Source organism: Meles meles, chromosome 4 (assembly GCF_922984935.1).
Source record: "Meles meles chromosome 4, mMelMel3.1 paternal haplotype, whole genome shotgun sequence".
Lineage (NCBI taxonomy): Eukaryota > Metazoa > Chordata > Mammalia > Carnivora > Mustelidae > Meles > Meles meles.
The window spans coordinates 112,781,884-112,802,000 of NC_060069.1; the positions used below are offsets into that span (position 1 = coordinate 112,781,884).

The 20,117-nt window shown below is 36.3% G+C and overlaps 1 non-coding gene across 1 annotated transcript; it reads left to right on the forward strand.

Annotated features, from left to right (window-relative positions):
- The first annotated feature begins 15,234 nt into the window (after positions 1–15,234).
- Positions 15,235–15,364, forward strand: LOC123941123. Its single transcript, XR_006818208.1, has one exon. It is a non-coding gene; the product is annotated as a small nucleolar RNA SNORA18 (small nucleolar RNA).
- Positions 15,365–20,117: the final 4,753 nt, after the last annotated feature.

Consider the following 20,117-nt stretch of genomic DNA (forward strand, 5'->3'; position numbering starts at 1 on the left):
TGCATGTGAATGTCCAATAGTTTTAGCACCATTAAGGGACTATCTGTATTCCATTGTATTGCCTTTGCTCCTTTGTCAAGATCAGTTGATAATATTTTTGTGGGTTTATTTCTGGTGTCTCTATTCTATTTCATTGATCTATTTGTCTATTCTTTTCACAATACCACACTGTCTTGATTACTGTATCTTTAGAGTAAGTCTTAATGTCAGGGAGTGTCAGTCCTCCAGCCCTGTTCTTCTTCAGTATTGTTTTGGCTATTTTGTGTCTTCTGCCTCTCCCTATAAACTTAAGAATCAGTTTGTCATGAGTACTGGGTATTATACACAACTAATAAATCATTGAACACTACATCAAAAACTAATGATGTGCTGTATGCTAAGTGAACATAATAATAAAAATATAAAATTAAAAAAGAATAAAAAGAAACTAATGATATACTATATGTTGGCTAATTGAATTTCAATCAATTAATCAATCAGTTTGTCAATACACACATATACACACAAGAAAAAGAAATTTCAGCATTTTAATATACTTGAAAATGACATTGACTTGAAAAATTTCAGAACAGTTTTTCAGTACCTAGTTTTATTAAATACTACACTTGAGAGACAATTTTTTTTAATGTGTTCATGTCAATATGATGAGATTTTGGCCTTTCTCAAGAACTGAGGCATTAAAGAACATAGCAAACATTAAAGAATAAAACTGTTACTTTTTTCCTTACCTTTTTTTCACCTGTAGGTTAATATCCAGCATTATGTGCTATCCCTATGGATAAGTATGCTTCATCTTACCTCTGTTCACTCAAATTTAAACCAACTATTCATATTTGTTAGTAATTCAGAAGTTGTGTATATGGCTGAGTGCATGTATGGTGTGGTTCTCTTTTCAAGGAAACTCAAATGCTGAAGAAAGAATAAGAAATAAAAAGTTATCAGGAAGTTGTATTCAGGTACAAATCTTTTTTTTAAAATAAGTATTTTATTGAGGTTGAAGAATTGCTGGCAATTAAAAGGATAGTGCTAATTATGGCTTTTGTCATTCATTCAAGTATTTATTGAGCACCTACTTATGGTGCTCAACACTTGTTACTGCAAGCTACCTTAATTTTCCAAGAGTGGTGCCTTACTCCGTTTCTTCTGATGTGGTCTTCCAATCAGTGTGTGTAACATACCTGTTATCCATCAGCCCTGTTAGGTGGCTGTATCTCTTGCATCATCATAAGAAGTTTAAGCTTTGTACTCTGATAAATTGTGTTTTATTGAAGGGGTTGATAGGATGAAAACAGCAAAACAATAATTTTTTTCAATAAACTGTAAATTATAAGAAAATAACTGGTTTATGTACAATCATTTTAATGATTCCCTTGTTCATTTTTGCTGTGAAATGCACTGAAAAATATCAAAATGAGTTATAGTTCATGTGTTAGGAAGAATGAAAAATAATAAAACTAGAGAACAATAAAAAAAGAAAAAGAAAAAGAAATTTCGCCAGAATTGGGATTGGGATTGTGTTAAATCTATATATCAAGTTGGTAAGAACTAACATCTAGACAATATTAAGTCTTCTTATTGATAAACATAGAATATCTCTTCATTTATTTAATTCTTCTTTGATATCTTTCATCAGAATTTATACTTTCCTTCATATAGATCTTGACATACTTTACTAAACCTAAGCATTTCAGTTCTTAAGTATGTGGGAATGTTCATAACAGCCTTATTTATAATAGCTAAAAACTTTAAGGAAATTAAGAGCCAAATGGATAAACAAATTTAGCATATCCATACAATGAATTAGTACTCAGCAATATAAAGATATAGACTTTTGAACTGAGCAAAATCATGAATGAATCTCAAAATAATTATGTTGGATAAGAAAAGTCAGACAAAAAAGAGTATACATATATATCATACATATATGTATATATGATCCCATCATATATATTGATTCCATTTATATAAAATTCTAAAAAATTCAAACTCTAGACAGTGAAGCAGTAAGTGGTGCCTGAGGAAAAGTGGGGAGGAGAGGGAGGTTTAGGCAAAGTGTGAAGGAGGGATAACCAAGGGGCACAAAAAAGCTTTTGGTGCAATATAATGCTCATTATACTGATTATGGAGATATTATAATGAGTATATAGATAGATAGATAGATAGATACTTATCATAATTCATCAAACTTGATGTATTAAATACATACAGTTTATTGCATGTCAATTACACCACAATAAAGCTGTAAGAAATAAACCAAAAAATTACTTGCTAATGTGATAATGAGTATGCTCTAAACTATACTAAAATACATAGTTCCCAAAATTAAAAATGTTTTAGGTACATTTAAAAACTAATCAAATATATTTATTATTATATCTCAACTTTGAGACTTTTATCAATAATCAATTCACTTACTGGCCCCTGAGTCAAATATAACTATTTAAACATGTAATGTTTTCATTACTTTCTTAAAGTTTCAACATTATAGTGGGGAAAAATATTATTCTTAATAAATCCAAACATATGTCAAATAGAATTGTTTGGGACATTTGAAGGCTTCATGCTTATAGATGTTTTCAAGGTCAACTTTTTTATCTTCTAAGTAACCCATATTTTGCAAACCCGAAATTCATTTAAAATTCTTATTCTCCAATTCACTTTGGTTTGTTGAAACCTAACCAAAAATTCTCAGTTAAATCAAAGCAAGTGTGCAAGTAAATATTCTTATCTTTGTTTCATTTCCCAAAATCCTAAGTATAGGAAAATTGTCAGGACAAAGTTTCTCTTTTAATAAAAAGCAAGATCTTTTATTTTATGATGCCTTTTCATGATCCATGCCATTTGCAGTAATTTTTCTTCCAAAGAGTATCCTTTCTCTAATAAATTCAGTATGATAATCTCTATATACAAGTAACATACTTCATTCTTTATTATTTCCTATAGATGATGTGATTAATGAGCTCCTCAACTATCAGTGGTTTGCAGTGCAAATGCAGAACACTCCAACTCCCACTTCAAATTATCAGGTACAAGCTGATTCTTTGCACTCAGAATTTTTTTGGTTCTTTGCCTAGGGATGATCTATCATTGTTCAACATTTACTATTATTTCAGTTTATATTAAAATAACAAGTGCAGACAATTGAATATTTGTAGCACTCCTCGTTTATAGTACTTTATAGAATCAACTCATTTTCATGTTCAAGAGCAGAGCGTCATTCTTTCTTCCATTCCTAACTAAAAAGATTTAGATGATTATCTGAAAAGTCTTCAAGCTCTTCTTTTTTTTTCCCCATTTTATTTTTTCAGCGTAACAGTATTCATTCTTTTTGCACAACACCCAGTGCTCCATGCAAAACGTGCCCTCCCCATTACCCACCACCTGTTCCCCCAACCTCCCACCCCTGACCCTTCAAAACCCTCAGGTTGTTTTTCAGAGTCCATAGTCTCTTATGGTTCGCCTGCCCTTCCAAATTTTTTTTTTAATAAACATATAATGTATTTTTATCCCCAGGGGTACAGGTCTCTTCTTAAGAGTCACATTCGTTGGCCCTACTGTAAATAGGAAAACTGAAGCGTGCTGAAGTATAATGCCCTGTCTAAATCAAGATGAGTACTTGGGCCAAGTTTGCAGAATCCAGCCTATATGACGAGCTGAATGCTTTTAAAAAAGAACTTTAATGTGAATACTTCCCTCAGGCATGAACTTCCCAAATTGCAAGGTCTCCACCACTCTTTATAGTAAGGCAGTTGTACTACCTAGCTGACCCTCAAAGGCATTTCAGTTTTCTATACCTAATTTACAAAACTGCAGAAGTTTTAGATTGAAAGAATGTTAGAGTTTAAAGGATCTCTGAAATATGTTGTCCAGCCTTCTCACTTTACTAATGAGGCACAGAAAAGTAATTTTCTCAACACTAAACATTAAATTAATAGCAGACTAGCAGGAAATCAGACTTTCTCACTCCTGATAGTGTATTCCCAATGCAAAACTCTGTGTTTCTAGGTTTATCCCTATCTAAAACTTTCCCCCAATAGAATGTAAGCTTCAAGAGAGTAGGGCCTTTTTAATGAAATGATTTATTTCTGAAGACTAAAACAGTAAGAACTTAATAAGAAGTCATTAATTTTTGTGAACTAAATGAGTAAGAGAAGTGGTATGGGATGTTAGAGGATTAATATTAATTAAGTTACCTGACAGATATTTTATACATGTAATCATATTTAATCCTTCCAAAAATAATGCAGGAGAGAAATTATTGCCACCATTTTATAGATGAGGAAACTAAAGCTGGTAGGTGACTGTATACAGTTTGCCAGATTCTGAAATCTCATCTGTTTTCAGTACAATGGTACAGAGCTGTAACACAAAAAGCTTTGGCAGAGCCAATACTAAAATTCTAGGTACTAATGTACTTATGAATTCTGGGAAAGCTAAAACATAAGAACACTGACAATATCATGGACATAATGCTAAGATTTTTATACCTTAATATTATAGGTTAACTATTATTTTCACCCCTACTTCCCAGATGAGAACATGAAGAACAGAGAATATAATTTATTTTTTAAATTTTGTATTTAAATTCAATTTAGATAACATATAATGTATTGTTAGTTTCAGGGATAGAATTTAGTGATTCATTGGTTGCATACTATACCCAATGTTCATTACATCCAGTGCCCTCCTCAATGCCCATCACCCAATTACCCCATCCCCCTACCCATCTCCCCTCCAACAAACCTAGTTTGTTTCTTAGAGTTAAGATCTATAAAGAACTTATCAAACTCAACACCCAAAAAACAAATACTCCAGTCAAGAAATGGGCAAAAGACATGGACACTTCTCCAAAGAAGACATACAAATGGCTAAAAGACACATGAAAAAAATGTTCAACATCACCAGTCACCAGGAAATACAAATCAAAACCACAATGAGATATCACCTCACACCAGATAGAATGGTCAAAATTAACAAGATAGGAAACAACAAGTGTTGGCGGAATGTGGAGAACAGGGAACCCTCTTACACTGTTGCTGGGAAAGCGAGCTGGTACAGGCACTCTGGAAAACAGCATGGAGGTTCCTCAAAAAGTTGAAAATAGAGCTACCCTAGGACCCAGCAATTGCACTACTAGGTATTTACCTCAAAGATACAGCCATAGTGAAAAGAAGGAGCACTTGCACCACAATGTTCACAGCATCAATGTCCACATCATTAGTTTCTGATGAACTAATGAGAGCACCACCCTAGGTCTAGCCATACCCTACCTAAAAATCCAATCACCAAAATACAAAAGAGCTAATGAATGCTTTCAGGAAAGAACTGGTGAAGTTCCACTGAACTACATTACTGTTTAGTCTCCATGTCCATAATTATAACAGGTTCTAAACAGTCTTCACATCCTCCTTTAGAATAAATTATATACTTCCTGAAAAGTACACATTTTTTAAAAATTTAGTAATATGTGGAGTGCAATAATGAAGACTTGATGACATTTTAGCCTTCATACAAGATCAATGGTCTTTAGAGCACATACTGACCTTGACATTATTGTAGATGGTATTTAGCTCAGATCAATAAATCCTGATTGTTGATATCAACTGCAGTCAATATCTGCTTATTATTAGAATACAAATGAGTAAGCAGAACTTCAAGTGAAGATTACCAGTAGCATTAATGTTTTCTCATTATAAGATCTTAAATCTTAGTTCTAAAAATGTCCTAAGTTAAAATTATCAAGGATTTATAGAGTCAAGTCCTCTCTTTTTGTTATATGGCAGGCATGGAACACACACTCTGGGAATGATTATAAGAAGTCAAAGAAAGAATATTATTTCTTATTAAATTCTTTGTCATGAAATATAAAATTTCTGGGTCCATTAAAAATCCACAGAAAATTTCATTAGTACCCAGGCCAGAGCTGGTCCTCAGTCACCTAGCAAGCAGGAAACAGTCCTCTGGTACACACATGAATAAAGGCTAGTGGGTGGGCAAGTATGAGAGGGAGTACCAAAGTGCCACTATGAGCACAGACCTGGAGTGTGTGGTATCTATTCTGGGAAAGCCATGAAAAACAACCCTCCAGGGGCACCTGGTTGGCTCAAGTGGTTAAGCGGCTGCCTTTGACTCAGGTCATGATCCCAGGGTCCTGGGATTGAGTCCCACATGGGTCTCCCTGCTCCGCGAGAAGCCTGCTTCTCCCTCTCTCACTCCCCCAGCTTGTGTTCCCTCTCTCATTGTCTCTATCTCTGTGTCAAATAAATAAATAAAATTCTAAAAATAAAAAAAAAAATTAAAAACCCTCTAAGGTATAGGTGAGCCACTGCTGGGGGATGGGCATGCAGGGAAATTCAGAGCGTGTTTTCAGGCTCAACATTGACCTATGTAGTGTCTGCACTGAGGGGACCACAGGATGTGGCAAGGCAGCAAGATCACTGAGAATAAGTATGCTGTGAGCACACATGAAGTGTAGCCATTGTATGGCCTCTCTATACTCCTGATAGATCCAGCTGATCCATCATGTGGCATTAGCAAGAAAAAACATAACACAGTACACCAGACCCAGTAAGAGAAGGTACCTTATTATAGTAAAGTCCCTCCAGTGACATTTTGTCCTACTGACAAAGCTTAATAATTTTATATTGTTTGCTTCTACAAATTCTTTACATGTTAAAAATATCACTTTAGTTCATCATATGTATATAAATTGTTTATTGTTTGAGGACATAGAGGAGATTTCAATTTTTTGCTATTTTATCTATTTACTATTTTATTTATTTAAATAGTAAATAGTAAATTTACTATTTACTATTTTATCTATTAACTTTTTCCTTTTATCTAGATTTATTTTGTCAACATGCTTAGAGATAATTTTCCCTACCTAAGATCAGACAAATAATCACCTACATCATCTTCTGGTCAATTTTCTCTTCAATGTAAAATTTAATCCATAGGGAATTTTCTTTTGTATATGACATAAGGTAGAAATCTAACCCAAATATTTTCTAATTATCCCAAAGGTTAAATGAGCTATTATCTTCCCTTTAATTTTCTTTATCATTATGTCATATGAATAAATATTTATGTTTATAGAAAGGAGAAAATATTATTTCATAGATACCTATGAACCCATCATACATAGGTAACAAATGTTATTACATTACCATGTTGTATTAAAAAAAAATTTTAAAGGAAACAAAGCATTATCTAGAAAGCTATAACCACTTTGTCTATCCTGTCCATCTCTCTCCTTCCCCAGAAGTAGCTAACATCCTAAAGTTGGTATCTCTAGCCCGCATGTTTTAATATTTCTGTTACATATGATTGTGTACATATTTGTGTTTTAATAAGTATATGTAAATGGTATACTTTATATATCCTTTACCAACTTCTTTTTTACCCAACATTACATTTTTCAGATGTATCCAATTCACACACAAGCTTCATTCATTTTAATACTGTGTAGTGGTCTGTTTCATAAATAAATCACATTTTATTTGTCCATTCCCTACTACTTAAAGACAGTGTGAACAAAGGGGTTGGTTGTAATGATTTACATGCTCATCCACAACACATGAAGGGCACCATTGTTCCAACCCCCACAGGTTGATGTTATTAGAAATTTGTTTTTTCAGATCTATTGATTAAAGAATGTTATCTCATTTTTATTTTAATTTGTATTTTCCTAGGGACTAGTGAGATTATACACAGGCCATTCAAATTTACTCTTCCACGAATTGCCTATTCATAACTTCTGCCCTTTTTTTTTTTAAGATTTTATTTATTTATTTGACAGAGAGAGATCACAAGTAGGCAGAGAGACAGGCAGAGAGAGAGGAGGAAGCAGGCTCCCTGCTGAGCAGAGAGCCCGATGTGGGGCTCGATCCCAGGACCCTGGGATCATGACCTGAGCCGAAGGCAGTGGCTTAACCCACTGAGCCACCCAGGCGCCACCTCTGCCCATTTTTCTTAAAGAAACATTCAACCAGGAGGTCAATTACTTTGGTATGCAGAGCTCTGGGATAAAGGTAGAATATTTTGTACAGGAATCCCAGGCTCCTCCCAAGAAGTAAAAAATGGAAAAGCTAAGCTCACAGCAATCTTGCAATATTTCACACTTTTGGAAATGATTACTATATTACCACTAGTAGTATTCATGATGATAACAGGAACATACATTTTCTATACATCTTGTAGGTACCAGGTACTTTGCTTGTTATATGTTGTCTCATTTAATGTTCACAACAATAAGAAATTCTATTATTATCTTTATTTTATAGATGAGGAAACTGAAACTCAGTTAGATGATGGCTTAAGTTACACAAGTAAAAAGAAGCAAAGGCAAATTCAAATCCAGTTCACATGACTCCAGAACTCAGAATCTCGATCAGGCACTCTATACATTGAACCCAAGTACATAGGGAAGCCAATATAGGGTCTTAGACTGGAAACAAATCACCATCAAGTGATGAACATCTATGAAACTGGATTAAGACCCATCTTCAATAGTGGACACCATATGGCAATGAGAATTCTTAAGTAGAGGACCAGTGGAAATTTGCAATTACTTTGGAAATATAATTGACAGCCTTTAGTATGAGAAAGCCACCTGAACAACTTGGGATAGTTGGGAAGTAGAAGCACTCCAATAGGAGGTGCTAGATTTTCTGCTAATAAGGACATATTATAGCTTGAATGATTAATTGGCAAAATAAAGAATATGTGATATATTACTACATATAACTGGTGAAGTGAATCATTTTGTATATATAAACCCAATCTATAATGTATATTCAAATACATTAGTGGAATGTATATTCATATACATTAGTGGATTATGGATTTATAACTGCTTCTTAGAGGAAGGTGGAGATGTTTGGAAGACAGCCATAGTCTTTTGAGTTGGTGGAACAAATGGTAACTATGCTCTGCCATAATACAATGCAGGAAGTTTTGTCAATTAGAAAGGATACATCTTAGGAGAAAGCCACTATGATATTTTGTGTTTTCTTAATTTGGTATGTCACTTTGAATCAGAGATTAGTCAATAATTTATAACCTAGTGTAAGCTTTATAATCTTTAGTTTTTTCTATTCATAATTTATCCAGCACTGATTTTTTTTTAAATTTGAAGCACCTTACTGTTACTTTTTGTTTAAAAAAAGAACACTTGTTTCGAATGAGCTTCACAGTTTTATTCATGAGATATAACCATCCTTATATCAATAGTAACTGCTCAATTATAATTTATCATTTTAGGGAACATGTTATTGCTTCTTATAAATCAGCTGCTGCTTCTAATTTTACAAAATGCATTTCAATGAATTCCCATCTATACTGTTGTCATATTTCCATTTTTTTAAATTTCCTTCTTAAATCCTTGGGGTTGGAAAGAATCTTAGAAATCCTCCAGCCCAATTTTAATGATAAAAAAACCGTCACTCAGACAAGTTAAGGAACTTGTTCAAGATTCTATCCTTTATTAGTGGCAGACCTAGGGCAAAAAGCCAATTTCCAGAGCATTCCACTATGTACACTTTCCACTACTTGTAAACTTCCCAAACTTCTACCTAGAATCAGAAAAAGCACATCTCGCTCACCATTATGGATTCATTTTATTTTTCACTAACTGAGGATAGGAGAATATCTAAGGAAAACCATATCACTATAGATGAAATAAATATAAATATATAGATATAGAGATATTTGGCTTAGATATTTTAACACTTTGTCTCTTCTTACCATCCTCCCTTAGCTGCTGTACAGATCACAGTCTCAATAAACTAGGAGGAGGGGGTGCCTGTGTGGCTGCCTTCGGCTCAAGTCATGATCCCGGAGTCCCAGGATTGAGTCCTGCATCGGGCTCCCAGGTCCATGGGGAGTCTGCTTCTCCCTCTGACCTTTTCCCGTCTCATGCTTTCTCTCACTGTCTCTCTCTCAAATAAATAAATAAATAAATAAATAAAGTCTTTAAAATAAATAAGCAAGCAAACTGGAAGGAAGATCCCAAGATCCCATTCTCACATGATCATTCTGGTCGAGAAATGCTCTCATTGAGTGAATGAGATGTTTATTTTATTATTTATGTTTATTTTATTATTTATGTTTATTATTTCATCCAACATTTTTTTTAAAGATTTTATTTATTTATTTGACAGAGAGAGATCACAAGTAGGCAGAGAGGCAAGCAGAGAGAGTGAGAGGGAAGCAGGCTCCCCGCCGAGCAGAGAGCCGGATGCGGGACTCGATCCGAGGACCCTGAGATCATGACCTGAGCCGAAGGCAGTGGCCTAAACCACTGAGCCACCCAGGCGCCCCCTCATCCAACATTTTTAAGCACATAATATTTTACAGACACTTTGGGGGTGGCCTTGGTGGTACTCATGCAATTCTAACATCTACATGGTTATCAATAAGCCCATTGTCCTAAAAATCCTCATGTATGTCTTATTTATATGATTTTTCCCCCAAATCACAACTATGAAAAAAGTAGGTTGGTGATATTATGTAACATTAATGACCTAATCCTTTACCCTTCCTGTATTCACATCCCTTGACCTATGACTTTCCTGTCGCTCCTATAGCCATGTGAGTCGTCCAGTGGAATATTAACTGCTGTGATGGGACCAAAGGCTGGAAAGTCACTTGCCTATTTGGGCTGGCTCTCTTATGTCAGAGAGTAAGTGTATTTTAAATTTTAATAGATTTTTTTTCTAAATTAGACCACAGAGTTGTACTATTTCTCCATGTGGTTCTCAATAATAAAGTCCTCCAAATAACCCCATGAGGTAGTCACTATTACTATCCATATTTTACAGGTGAGGAAACTGAGGTACAGAGAAATTAGGTGCCTGACTTAACCAAGGACATAGAGATGATACGTGGTGGTGTCAGGACTAAAATGCAGGCCTACTTTCTTAACCCTTTCACTGTGCCTCTCCCTTGTATTTCCTTGTGCAACCATCACCACCATCCCTCTCCAGAACATTTCATCCTGACTGGATGAAACACTATGTCCGTTAAACACCAAGTCAACATACTTCCTTCTCCCACCTTTGGGAACCACCATTGTACTTTCTGTTTGACTAAAATAGATACCTCATATAAGCAGAATCATACAATATCTGTCCTTCTATGATTGGCTTGTTTCACGTAACATAATGTCCTCAAGGTTCATCTATGTTGTAGAATATGTTGGAACTTCCTTTTTTTTTTTAAGACTGAAGAATTTTCTAATGTATGTATATGCCACATTTTGTTTATCCATTTATCTAGTAACGGACATGAGTTGTATCTACCTTTTAGTTATTGTGAACAATGCTGCTATGAACATGGGTGTACAAATATATGTACCTGTCCTTGCTTTCATTGATTTAGAGTATACACCCAGAAGTTAAATCCCTGGATCATAAGATAATTCTATGTTTATGTTTTTAAGGAATTTCCATGACATTTTCGACAGTGGCTCCACCATTGTGCATTCCCATCAAAAATGTACAAGGGTTCCAATTTCTCCACATTCCTGCTAAACTTATTTTTTGTTTTGTTTTTTGAATTGAAGCAATAATGTCTTCTCTCAGCTCAGAAACAAAATATTCTTCTCTTATCACTTTAATTATATCATTTCTTCTAATCCCTCTAGACTCTCCTTATAGATGTTTCACTGGGATTGCTGAATGTCTTGCATGCCTTGTGAGTTTTTGCACCTCATATACTGGAAGACATCCTCCCTTCCAAGTTTCACAGTTTTCATCTCTTTTCACACTATATTTTGAGGAAACTTCTTGGCTTTATCTTCCATAAAACTAATTAGGTTTTCAAGCACACCTATTCTACTATTCATTTTTTTAAATTTTAGGTAATTAGTGTGATTTACTTCATCAGTTGTGGAGTATGAATGTGGTCACATATTTTACATTTTTTCAAGTGCCCTTTAGCTGACAACTAACCCTTTCTTGAGATAGTCCTTCTTCTCCCTAAATTTTACAGGACTCCAAAGAGTTTGACCCAGTTCTTTTGTCAATGAGCTGATAAAACTTGAGTGTGATGAGTCTGATACTATGACCACTTTTGTCACTGACCAGAGGGATGCTTTTGAAAACTATTATAACACCTTGTCCATCACTATAGTTTTGCCTGCAGAGGTACAGCCTCTCGCACAAGTTTCTTTGATGTCCTAGGTTTAAACTGCAAGGATATAGCTCTTTCAGCTCACAAGCAAGGTTAATTATTATTTGAAATACCATAACTTATCTGTCAAGGTACTTGGGTTCACAGGTATTTCTTGTTGTGGCTCCATGATATCCCATACACAACCCTCCCCAAGTTAAACTTTCACTTTAATGTTGACCCTTGCACACCTGTCCAGACTCTACCTACCCCCATGGTGAATTCCTCTCTGAGAAACTTGATGTCCCTATGCCTCTGGACTTTTCACAGACCTAGTCAGCCAGAAAGTACTAAAGACATTAAACCTCAAAGGGAAAGATTTGACCTTTCCTCTTGAGTAATTTCTTCTTCCTTATGCAAACATTCTCGATCTCCTTTCCAGTAACCAACTCAGCTTTCCAAAGCTTTAAGATTAAAGGCAGCTTTTGTCAGCCAAAGAAGATCATATTATCCCTTTTCACCTGGGCAGTAGGTTAATTGTTTTCATTCAAGGGACACTTTTCTGTATGAAAATTAGTTCCAGGGTGACTGGTCTTATCTACATACATGAAGAAGTTTGGGGGAATTAAGAACTTCACAGTCTGTATCATCAGTTGCTCCAATACATTTATTTCAACAATCATGTAGAGGTTTTCTTTTTTTTTTTTTAAGATTTTATTTATTTATTTGACAGACAGAGATCACAGGCAGAGAGGCAGGCAGAGAGAGAGGAGGAAACAGGCTCCCTGCTGAGCAGAGAGCCCAATGCGGGACTCAATCCCAGGACCCTGGGATCATGACCTGAGCTGAAGACAGAGGCTTAACCCATTGAGCCACCCAGGCGTCCCTATGTAGAGGTTTTCTAATTTCTATAAATTCTCTCATATACTTTACTTTTTCTAAGTAATATATTCTAGTTGTATGATTATAGTGTCCCCTCAAATCTCTTTGGAGATACTAATTAAATTGTTTCAATAATCTTTTCTATATTTCTCCAGTAATCCAATTTCTTTAAGAATCATTTTGATTTGTTAAAGTTGGTAACTCATTTTTATCCTGTTATTTTTCCTTAAATATCTGGAAACTCAACTATTTATATGTGACAGTTTAGGACAACTGATACAAATGGCCAATGTGAAAGTCACAGTTCCTTTGATAGTGAATTTGACTGCAAAGGACAGAAGCTATGGCTATGATGAGTGAACTGGGATCTGTCATCAGAGATACCTCTCTGTTAGGAAAGGTAGGAGCTTATTGTCAGGGTATGTTCCCCTACTATCAGCTGATATTACATGTGAGTACCACCCAACTTCTCTTTCTTAGCTCCAATACTCACTATTAAGATCCCTGCTTACCCCCAATGACAAAATCCATCCACCCCTTTATTCTCAAAATATTTGTGCCAGCTCTGCTAGAGCTAGGAGTGTATGCATTTTCCAGGTGCTTGGAATGTCCTAGTTTCACTGGTCTTCCTACTAAGTATCCAATAGATGATTCCTGCCTCTAGCTCCTAATGATTATGATCTTGGGGTTTTGCCAAAGTTCTGTTCAAACAAAACAAAAATAAAACTCCCTTCTTCCTCCATTACCATTCTATTTCATTTGTATTAGCTGTACTTATCAGTTCTATCTTGTTACTCCATCAATCCATTCCCATCTGCTTATCTTCCAGAAATTTATTGCTTCTGCTAATGGCAACCTTCATCTTTCCTAGTACTGTTTCATTGTTTTTCTTAATTTTATATTTATTCACCCAATCCAGTGAAACTTTGGGGATAAATCTGTGTGCTTAGTCAGTCATCTAGAAGGCACTTAGCTCCCAAGTGACCTTTTCTCTTATTTTTCTTTTTTCCTTCTTTCTTCCTGATTTGTATTTTATTACTTTTTATTTCATCTGTTTTATTCAAATGACTTTTAAGAAATAGGATGGTGACAAGAGCACTGGTATAGGAGTTATGATTCCTTTATTTGAATTATGCTTTTGCTAATATTAAACAGGGCCTGGCTCATGGTAGGCACTAATTAAGTATTTTGGAACATGTGAATGAATGAAGTAAATTGCAATCCAGACCCATACTTCAGCTTTCTCTAATGTAAAATTAGGATACCTCTGTAAGTAACAGGAAGTTATGATTCTTCTTGGGCTGGATAGAAAACATTTATCATCACCTAACAGGAGACACCGAGAAGAGAGTATCCCAATGTGTGAGCAGAAATGCAGCAATATGTGATCACATAAGCAGCAAGGAAAGACAGAAAACTGTGATCAAAAACCTAATAGGAGACCTGTGGCATCAGAGTCTCATGGAAATTCAAAGCAATCATAATTAGGCTTTAACAACTGATTCTCAAGGGACTGTAGAACTGTGATCAGGCCAGAGGGCAGCTGAACACTGAATTAACCAAGAGAGAGATAAAAACATAGTCTGCCTGTGAAAAACATATGTTAACACCCTCTCCCTTTTTCTAAACCCACATCATAAAACTAACATAGCTAAAATTCTCTGGGACAAAGGGTCTGACAACCATGCCCTGAGAAATTCCCTAATATCCTCCAACCTGACTTAAATGCTTCTGCCATGTCATCCAATGGCAATGAGGTTTCCAGGTTGGGTGGTAAGTTTCAAACATACACACAAGCAGGATAACTCTCTACCATAAACAGTCATCCAAAACAATTCCTTAGTAATGATCTTGCTTGGCAGAACTAAAAGTCATAATCATGAAAAATGTCTTCAGTGGGTTCTTTTACATTTTGAATCACCTTATTATGATAACTTTCATTATTCTATATTTGAGAATCCTAAGGAAACACAAGAGTTTGCAAATTACATATCTGCCTGATATGCTCAGTTCAGTGGTCTTCAAACACAATCACCTGAGGGCTCACTAAAGCACGCTACTGGGTCACACCCCCAGAATTTCTGATTCAGAGCTGGAAGATAAGACCCCCCACTCATGACGGGGAGATAGTCTCATAACATACACAACTGAGCCTAGTGTGGCATCCCCTTAAGCCACATCTTCAGGTGTATCTATTGGGATGATTTTAGCTGCAAGTATCGAAAAACAAAACTCACTCCACTTGAGGCACGCCCTAATGGGTTTTGTTCTATAGACCCACATCACTAGAAATGCCTCATAGAGTAAATACGTAGTTTGCTTTACTGATAGAATTATGCTTAAATCTGTGAGAAAAAACTCTAAGACAGGGCTATTAAGACTATTTTAAGTCTTAATAGTTAACATTTTTAATCTTAGCTATTGGCATATTCCAGTGATCTGCACTATTCTAGGTGTGATAGCTTAGGAGTAAATATGATTGAACTTATTCATGCCTCAAGGATGTCTGAAATTGACAACCAGGCAGGTCCAACTAATCTGACACTAAGCATGGCCTTAACATAACATTTCTTGAAGAAACTGGGGACCAAAGGTTACAGAGGGAGAATTTTTGATGTCCATACTCAAGTAGAGATCAAAGAAGCCCAACAAAAAGAAATGTGGACTGAAATAATAATTGTGGATTAGGCAAATGTTCTTTTAATTTTTTTATTTAAATACCAGTTAACATACAGGGCTTTTATTGATTTGTTCTATCACATTGATTGATTTGCAAATATTGAATCACCCCTGCATCCCATGGATAAATCCCACCTGGTCATGGTGGATAATCTTTTTAATGTACTGTTGCAAATTGGTGCAACCACTTTGGAAATCAGTGTGGAGATTTCTTAAGAAATTAAAAATAGAGCTTCCCTATGACCCTTCAATTGCACTATAGGGTATTTACCCTAAAGATACAAAAGTAGTGAAAAGAAGGGCCATCTGTACCCCAATGTTCATAGCAGCAATGGCCACAGTCGCCAAACTGTGGAAAGAACCAAGAAGCCCTTCAACAGATGAATGGATAAAGATATGGTCCATATATACTATGGAGTATTGTGCCTCCATCAGAAAGGATGAATACTCAACTGTTGTATCAACATGGACGGGACTGGAAGAGATTATGCTGAGTGAAATAAGTCAAGCAGAGATTTCACTTGCTTGTGGAGCATAGGGAATAACATGGAGGATATGGGGAGATGGAAAGGAGAAGTGAGTTGGCGGAAATTGGAGGGGGAGATGAACCATGAGAGACTGTGGACTCTGAGAAACAAACTGAGGGTTTTGGAGGGGAGTGGGTTGGGAGGTTGGGTGAGCCTGGTGGTAGATATCATGGAGGGCATGTATTGCATAGAGCAATAATGTGTGGTGCATAAACAATGAATTCTGGAACACTGAAAAGAAAAAAATAAATAAAAATTTTAAAAAAGAAACAAATTAAGAATAGAGCTACCCTATGATCCTTCAATTGCCCTACTGGGTATTTACCTCAAAGATACAGATGTAGTGAAAATAAGGGCTATCTGTACCCTCCAATGTTCATAGAATAGAGCTACCCTATGATCCTTCAATTGCCCTACTGGGTATTTACCTCAAAGATACAGATGTAGTGAAAATAAGGGCTATCTGTACCCTCCAATGTTCATAGAAGCAATAGCCACAGATGCCAAACTGTGGAAAGTACAAAGATGCCCTTCAACAGACGAATGGATAAAGAAGATATATATGGTCCATATATACAATGGAGTATTATGCCTCCATCAGAAAGGATGAATACCCAACTTTTGTATCGACATGGACGGGACTGGAAGAGATTATGCTGAGTGAAATAAAGTCAAGGAGAGAGAGTCAATTATCATATGGTTTCACTTGCTTGTGAAGCACAAGGAATAACATGGAGGACATTGGGAGATGGAGAGGAGAAGTGAGTTGGGGGAAATCAGAGAGGGAGACAAACCATGACAGACTGTGGACTCTGAGAAACAAACTGAGGGTTTTGGAGGGGGCTTGGAGAGGTTGAGCCTGGTGGTGGTTATTATTGAGGGCACGTATTACATGGAGCACTGGGTGTGGTGTATAAACAATGAATTTTGGAACACTGAAAAAATTAATTTAATTTAATTTAAAAATAAATAAAAAATAAAAGGAGTCTCTTGTGGGCAGCATATAGATGGGCCTTATTTTTTATCCATTGTGAACCCTGTGTCCTTTGATTAGAGTATTTAGTCCACTTACATTCCAAGTAATTATTGACATGCATTTATCACCACTTTAATACTTGTTTTATCATTGTTTCTGTAGATTTTCTCTGATATTTTCTTGTCTTTGTTACTTTTGGTCTCTCTTCTCACTAAAGGAGTCCCCCTTAATATTTCTTGCAGGACTGCTTTAGTGGTCACGAACTCCTTTAGGTTTTTGTTTTTGTTTTTGTTTTGTCTAGAAATGTCTTTATCTCTCCTTCTATTCTGAATGACGGCCTTGCTGGATAGAGTATTCTTGGCTACAGATTCTTCCCATTCAGCATTTTGAATGTATTATGCAACTCTCTTCTGGTTTGCCATGTTTCTATTGAGAAATCTTCAGCTAGCCTTATGGATTTTCCTTTATTAAGTACTTCTTTTATATTGCTGCTTTTAAGATTTTTTCTTTATTACTATATTTTGCAAATTTAATTACAGTATGTATAGTGTTGGCCTGCTTTTGTTGATTTTGAAGGAAGTTCTCTGTGCCTCCTGGATATGGATGTCTGTTTCCTTTCCCAGATTAGAGAAGTTTTCTGCTGTTATTTCTTGAATAAATTTTCTGTCCCTTTTTCTCTTTTTCTTCTGGGACTTATATAATATGAATGTTATTATGTTTGATGGAGTCACTGAGCTCCCTAAGTCTATTCTCATGTTACATAATTCTTTCTCTTTTACTTGGCTTCATTATTTTCCATTATTTTGTCTCCTGGGTCACTAATTCATTCCTCTGCTTCTTCCAGCCTGCTGTTTATTGCATCAAGCCTGTTTCCAATCTTATTTATTGCATTCTTCATCTCTGATTCTTTTTTAATTCTGTGGTAAGGGTATCACTGATGTCTCCCATTCTTTTCTCAAGTCCAGGGAGCACCTTATGTATGTAGCTTTAAAATCTCCATCAGGCATGTTACTTCTTTCTGTTTCACTTAGATCTTTGGCCATGGCTTTATCTTATTCTTTCATCTAGGATAAATTCCTCCATCTTGGCATTTTGCCTAAATGTCTACTTTCTTCTGTGTGTTAGGAAATCCAATTATGTCTCTTGCTCCTGAAATTAATACCCTATGAAGAAGAGGTCATGTAATCTCCAGGGCCTTGTCCTTCCTGGAGTATCTCCAGTGTGTGCTGTATGCACTCTGTTCCTGTGCTTTGGCTGCTCTATCCTTCAGGCCAGTCATCTGCAGAGGACTCCTTTAATGCTGTGGGCAATGTTTGGTCCCTGAGCTGAATATGGTGAGTTTTAACTAGCTGTACTCTGGTCTGCTTGTGAAATGATACCTGACATCAACTCCACCAGAACTGAGGCTTTGCAGGACCCTCTTATCAGGAGATACGGTGTGGGCAGGGGTTTGTGCTGGTCTTCTGAGGGAGGGTACCACTGTACAAGGACTGAGGCAAACTTGACTGAGAAGGAGAGTCTTTCCAGAGTATGGGAGGGAGGTTTGGAGGGGGCTTGGTATAAGAAAATAAGGCACCAAGTGTTAGTCCTGTGCTGCTTTCATAGGTGGGTCTATGTTTATGCTGAGGACAGGATAAGGAAATGGTGCCAGCCAAATCCTTTGTTCCTGGTGAGATATCTCTGTGAACACTACTTCTCAGAGACATCTCCAAGAAGAGCTAATAATCTCCCACTGTGTGCCCCAGGCATTCTTCAGTTTACTGTTTACACACCATCATCTCCTGGTTGTTTGCCTACTTTCTGTCCAGGAGAAAGGCAGTGCCATCTGGGCTCTATTCCAGCCAAGCCCTCTGACATTTAAGACTCCAGGCTTTAAGCCCCATTGGTTGCAAGAACCCACAAAATCCAGCTCCTCTCATTTTCCAAGCAATGGTTTTGGGGAAACATTCTCCTATTCTCCTTGTGTATTCCCCTCTGTGCTCCTCTCTCTTTCTCACCCTTCTCCATAACCATGGCTCCCTCCCCTCTGCAGCACCTATAATCCATTTCTCCCTTAAATGAAGTTTCCACACTTCCTACCTTCTTCAATATGGCCTCTGAGACCCTTTAGTTGTGGAGTTTGTTCTATCAGTCTTCAGGTCAATTTCTGGGTATATAGGATGATTTGTCATCTAATTGTGTTCATAGGATAAGACAAGCCTATGATCTTTCTACATAGCTGTCATCTTCTTCTCCTCCAGCAAAAGTTCTTTTTTAAAAATCTTGAAAATTGGACACCTGAGTGGCTCAGTTGGTTAAGCGGCTGCCTTTCGGTTCGGGGTATGATCCCATCCTGGGATTCGAGTCCCGCATCGGGCTCCTTGCTCAGCAGGGAGCCTGCTTCTCCCTCTGCCTCAGCCTGCCACTCTGTCTGCCTGTGCTCACTCTTTCTGACAAATAAATAAATAAGTAAAATCTCTAAAAAAAAATCTTGAAAACTATGACTCAGTGTTTAGAGGAACTAAAGTAATTGGCAGTGAAAGGAATTACATGTGAAATTCCTTAAGTAAAAATTCATTGATTTTAATTTTGCATTTGTTACATGTTAACAAAAGAAATTTTACACACACACACACACACACACACACACACGTAAAGAAAACAAAAACAAAAAAACTCACTCCAACTGGCAGCGACAATAAGAATTGTCCTAACCATTAGAATTGGCTAACATAAGGGCAAATCCAGAGACATAGTGAACTTCAGGGGCAAGGACCCAAAGGTTCAAGGATGTAGGTTCTTTCCACTTTTCATCCTGCTATCTACATTGTTCACTTCACCCTTAGGTCGGTTTCAGAAAGTTATCAGTAGTCATAAAGGCCACATGCTTCCCTGTCCATGTCAACTACAAGAGAGAAACCACCTTTCACAAGCTATCAAACAAATACTTTTTCTTTTAGACT